Source organism: Notolepis coatsorum (genome assembly GCF_963971535.1).
Source record: "Notolepis coatsorum genome assembly, chromosome: 3".
Classification (NCBI taxonomy): domain Eukaryota; kingdom Metazoa; phylum Chordata; class Actinopteri; order Aulopiformes; family Paralepididae; genus Notolepis; species Notolepis coatsorum.
This window is the reverse complement of record NC_140167.1, coordinates 49,640,242-49,646,241: the sequence shown is the minus strand read 5'-3', so window position 1 is coordinate 49,646,241 and position 6,000 is coordinate 49,640,242.

Here is a 6,000-nt window from a genome sequence, read left to right as displayed (position 1 = left end):
GTTTATACCGCCACAGGATGGAATTTAGCTGCGGCCAGTGTCATGGCTCAGCTGACTGTTTTTCTGTCCACATTGTTGTCGGGTAGTGGGGCTGCAGGGCCAGCCGACGCTGAAAACATTGTGCATGTTTTTGGGGTTATAGAAATCTTGAATCAGTCGCAAGCTATAACCGCAGGGAGGATCAGGATGCTATCAACTCTTATTAATAGGCATCTCTGGTTGGAGCAGTCTTCCCTTGGGGAGGAGGAAAGGTTTCTTCTCCTTAGGGCTCCTCTTTCCGCGGAAGGACTTTTGTCGTTCTGCGGAAACACGTGCGGTATTTGACCTGGGCCCCACACCGCCTCACACCATGCAGCCAGAGGTGAGAGCACGGCCTCGTCAGCGACTATGGCGAGGCCCTCGACCAGCGGCCATGTTTCCCCCGCCTGAGGTACCCTGGGCTCAACGTCAACAGGTGTCCACAAGGCCGACAGCCGTGGCGGCCGAGGGATCGGCTACATTGGATGAGCACGCCCTAAAAAACCGTCGCCGTCCAGCTGTGTGCAGCCCGCGAGGAACTGTATAATGAGTAAGTTATAGCATTAAATATACACCTACAGTATATATGGGTCGACTTACGGCTAGGATTTGGACATTGAATTCTGAGAAATCACAGGGATTTAGCTAAATTGTTTGGTTGAATTTGCATTAACTCTTAATTAATTAATGAATTATTGTATCGTAATTATCGTTAACTCAATATCGTGATTTCTCAGAGGGACTAATATATCAAATATATAATCAAATGAATGTTATATTATATTGATATAATATAATATATATTGATATATTTTGGTCATTTGGAATGAGGACAATGCATACACTCATACAATTATCTGGAATAAGCCGATCATTTAATGGCCTTGTCTGCATGGTTCTTACTTTTACAGAGTGGCATCACATTTACATTTAGTCATTTAGCTGACGCTTTTATCCAAAGCGACTTACAATTCCTGTACGACAAGTCATCAGGAAGGGCACAACTCTATCAGCTGAGTAACAATGTTCATAAATTTTTTTTGTGCTACAGTGTAGGTTAGTATATTAGGACAAGTGCATGACAGTAAGGTTAGTTAGGGTTAGATTATTTTCATTTCAGATAATGGTTGAAGAAGTGCATCTTTAGTAGATTTTTGTATTACTACTTCATAGAATTGCATTCCAGTTTTTGGCAGATTCTAACCATTTTGGGCTCACAATAATCATATTGGCTCCTATTCATGAGATGGGCTATATTAGACTTGTATTAGACATACATTAGACTTGCCAAATTGAAATGTTAAACTCACGAGTCCTTTAACTATATACCATTCTTCCTAAGCAATTAGGGTTGGGCATCGTTTGGATTTGAACGATTCCGGTCCCGATTCCGATTCTCCATTTTGATTCCTGTTCTAAACAATTCTCGATTCCGATTCTTTGAGGTGCAGGTCAAAACAGGTCACAGCTTATTTCGCAGAAGATTTTAAATTTTTTGAAAAATCTAAAAAAAAAATCATACTATTCACATTGTCAGTTGACTTGATACAGTTTAATTTGGTTGCTGTACTATAACTAGAGTATTAATTAACAAAGTAAACATTTTTTTTTTAAGAATCGAAATTAAGAATCGAAATGCAAATATGTTACTTCCTGAACCGGAAGTTAGGAACCGGTTCCTATTAGAACCGGTTCTCGGTGCCCAACCCTATAAGCAATAGGGCCGTGTTACTTTACATTACAATCTTAATAACATTAAAACTCACTATACTACAAACAGTATTTATATAATCGGTTACTTAAAGGATAACTTCGCTATTTATTTTAAAAACCATTTCTATTTTGTCCATTATGTGTAAAGAAATACAATGTAATATATATAAATTCCACTTTGTAATCAATTTACTTTGTAGCTTTTGCATTTTCTGTGGTGATTTAAATTATGACAATTGTGAAATTGATTGACGATAAATCCACAGAGCAGTGTTGCCGACCGTGCGCCATTGTTGTTTTTAAACAGGATTATGTTGTTGCTGTCCCTTTGTGTCATGGTTGGCAGTAAACCATACCTACCTGTATGCCTATACTCTACTCTACTGGACACATAGAAAAATAACTGGGGAGCAAATATAACATGTATAGATCAGAAACTAATACTGATTAACCAGGGGAACCTGTTCTGGCCAACAGGAATATTAGGCTGACTAGGCTTCAGGTACGGCTACTTTATTACATTATTATAGGCGGCACAGTGGCACAGTGGTTAGCACTGGTGCCACACAGCAAGATGGCCCTGGGTTTGAACCCCAGCAGGGGGCCTTTCTGTGTGGAGTTTGCATGTTCAGTTCAGTTCAGTGATTTTTTATTTCGGGCTTTGGACACATAACAATGGTCATTCCATAAATCGGCAAAGTTTTACCAGTTGTTATTGCAGCATTGTCCAATTGTCTGAAACGGGCTAGGGAGAAGCACTAGGCTTGTCGGGCCCTACCCCTGAAGACTTACGTTTCTTTCTTTTTAATTTAATTATTTTTTACATTTACATACATACATAGTACATATATATATATAGTACACATTACAGTACACATTACAGTACACGTTGTTACAGTATAGTATACGGTATAGTATACCTGCAGTATATAATAGTATATATATAATAGTATATAATATATATGTTCTCCCTGTGTTCGCGTGGGTTTCCTCCACAAAGACATGCATGGTAGGCAGGGACTACTAGCTCATTAGCTAATTCTGGCACATTTACATTGATGTGGAAACTGAAGATGTTGATTAATGTGCACTGTCCCTGGGTAATTTTTTTTTAAATAACTTAACTTAACTTAACTATTATTCAAAATGATAAAGGTGTGCCTTGAAGTTCAAGTTCAAGGCTTGAATGAGGCCGGTGATGGATGAGCACTCCACACAAAATGAGTAACTTGCCAAAGAGAAGCCTGTGATGTGACTTGCTCTGATACTCATATCAAACAAACAAGATGAGCTACTTTGAAGAAAGCATCACTCGAGATAAAAAGCTAATCTAAACTCACATGGGGCTGCTGCTATAGAGAGGGGGAAAGTAACAAGAAACAGATAGAAACACCTCTAATGTTTTGGCTAGCGGCTGGTCCACCAGTCAGCTTCATCTAAATCTATTAAAATAATGGTGTGCTTCAAAACAAAAACATAAACACTGAGAGGCTTAAATATAATTAAGCCTGAAAGGGTATGCGACCACAAATGAGTTCCCTGCATGGGAAACAACGAAGGACTGCTAGAACCCTGCTACAAACAAAGCTTAGTCAAAGGCTATGGAGGGGAAAGGGGGATACATCTTTTCTCCGCAATCAGGACCAAGGAGAGCTCCCTGCAGCCTCCAGGTAATTTCATGAGAGCTTGTTTGCGTAAGTGGACCGAGTGAGTGGACCGAGATTCTCTAAAACACTGTTGTGTGGACGGTATTTCCACAAACCCTGGTTTTCAAAACACCTGTGTAGGTGTGGACTGGGCATTAGAAAGAGGAATGAGTCACAGCCAATCAACTGCAGCAAAAGCGGCCCTTCTTTTATTTAATGGTGGACTAGCTCGCTCCCCAATTCCATCGCATCGATCCAAACTTTTAACGGCCTATTTCTTTTTTGGATCGTGCTTGCCTGGTGGGCAGTCATCTTGCTTAATTGGCTTACCCGAGGTGATACTGAAGGGAGAGGAGGGGGCTATAAAAACCTGTCATCTGGATTCAAAGCTCCTGTTTGGGGAGAAGACGAGGAATCAACAATCCTGGCGTCATAAATGAGACGCCCTTGTGTTTTAATTAAGCAACGTTAATTAGATCGCCTGCGAGAGAAGATAAGGAGGCTATCATCCTCCTTCTTTTATTTTACGCCTCGTTATGCGCCCGTTAGCGTATTGCTGCCTCTCACAGTTTGAGCTCAAGTATACTGCACAGACAGTGCTCTGCGGTCTTACACCCAGTGGCGTTGTTAGCCCTGGGCTTCCGGGGCTTTAGCCCTGGGCTTCCGGGGCTTTAGCCCCGGATGTTTTTCTCCTAGCCCCGGATCTTAGTAGTTGGATATTGTAATGTGTGGTGAGGGGTTGCAGCAATTCCACTGAGAGAAACTGGTCTGAGGCTGGATAACATGCCTGTATGCCTCTCATAAGTTGTTCTCCAACTCATGAGAACCTGCTCTCAAGCTGTTGCAGCATTCTGTCGAGGACTGGATAGAACAGTCTCTGTCTCAGCTGATCTCCTGAGCTGAGGTCTGAGCTTGTGCCACAAGATGACTCAACTACATACTCGTCCATCCTTTTCTGCTTCCTCCTTGTCCCAAGAAACTTGAAACTTGAAACTCCTTTGACTGGTAGTATGTTCCTCAATCCCAAGGCAATTACATATGGCCTTTGTCCTGTCATACATGTCCACTGCCATCTCTGAGGTGCGATAACCTTTGAGTGTGTCCTGCACTGTGCTTTTAAATAGTACAGATAGGTATTGAAGATGTGCACTTTAACGCAGCAGCACCTGGAGCCATCCATACCCATGTCCAGTGTCCACTGACAAAGACATGCTCATGATACTGTGATAAACTATAATAAGCTTTAATCAAACCCTGGTTAATTTCCTCTGATAGTCCGGTTGGTTTGGGGTGGTGTGAAAGCTCATTCACTCTTGCAAGTCAACCCTGTTCATTTGAGATGTGAATGCAAAGCGGACCAAAGGCAGGAAAATACCCCAAAATCTAATCTTTTTTTTATGAGAAGACAAACATATGTATATAATGAAACACACAATACAGGTTTTTTTCGATTGCTTAAGCACGATTTTGAAAACGGGGCCCGGTGTTTCAAAACACTACACACAATTAGCACAACCACACACACAATTATCAGAACACCTCAGATCCTTTGCTAAATTAAACACAAACTATACACTAATTTATAAAAACTACATTTTGTTACCATATGAAACACACGTTTCATATGACTTAATTCTGTTTGAACCAGTTACACACTGCTGTGCTTAACCTAAAACACATTTAGCAATTCTACTTATCAGTGATTAGAGTACTGTAAGTGAAGTACACAGAGAATGTGCAAATATACAATAAATTCACCAAACACTACACAAGACCAATGCTGTAGAGACTGATGAAAATACAATTTATTTATCTCCATATACCCAAATCAATGATGCAGACTGATGAAAATATAAATGTTCTCTCCATATAACCAAATCAGTCAACATTTCAACATGGAGAATCACAACAAAACATGTCCCAGTTTTAATGCTACTACAGTGTGCATAACACTGTAATCTCAGCAAATATCAGACAAACATAAAATACTGTATGCAGTACAGGTAAAAATTACAGTAAAACAAAAACAAAAATAGAAAAAATTTAAATAGAGTACAGAAAATACTAGACATTATCTCTTTGCCTAGCTGGATCTGGCAAGAGACATTTTTGTTGTGATTCTCCATGTTGACATGTTGACTGATTTGGGTATATGGAGAGAAAATGCATCATTGGTTGTCTTGTGTAGTGTTTGGTGAATGTATTGTATATTTTCACGTTCTCTGTGTACAGTACTTCACTCTCCTTCCATTTTGGTTGAAGACAGGTGAACTCACCTGCTGCATTTTTATAGTGCTTAAACCTGATTGGTGTATCTACAATTAAGCAATGGTGTGTTTGTGCATCTGATGGCTGTGTTTAACCAATTGGCTCATATGTGTGGTAATTTGACATTCTATGTGTAATGTAATGCAAGTGTGTTTAGTGTTTTGCAAATCACTGTGTGTATTGTTTTGCAAAAAGTGTGAGGCTGACTTTGTGCTTATAGGGGTGCAAATCTGGGCCTATGTTTTGCTCCTTGAGTGTAAGGTTTTGATAATTGTGTAATACTTTTGATTTGAGTGTTTATACAATCGAAGAAAAAAGGTTAAATAAATAAATAAGAAAACTGATGATTTCGTCC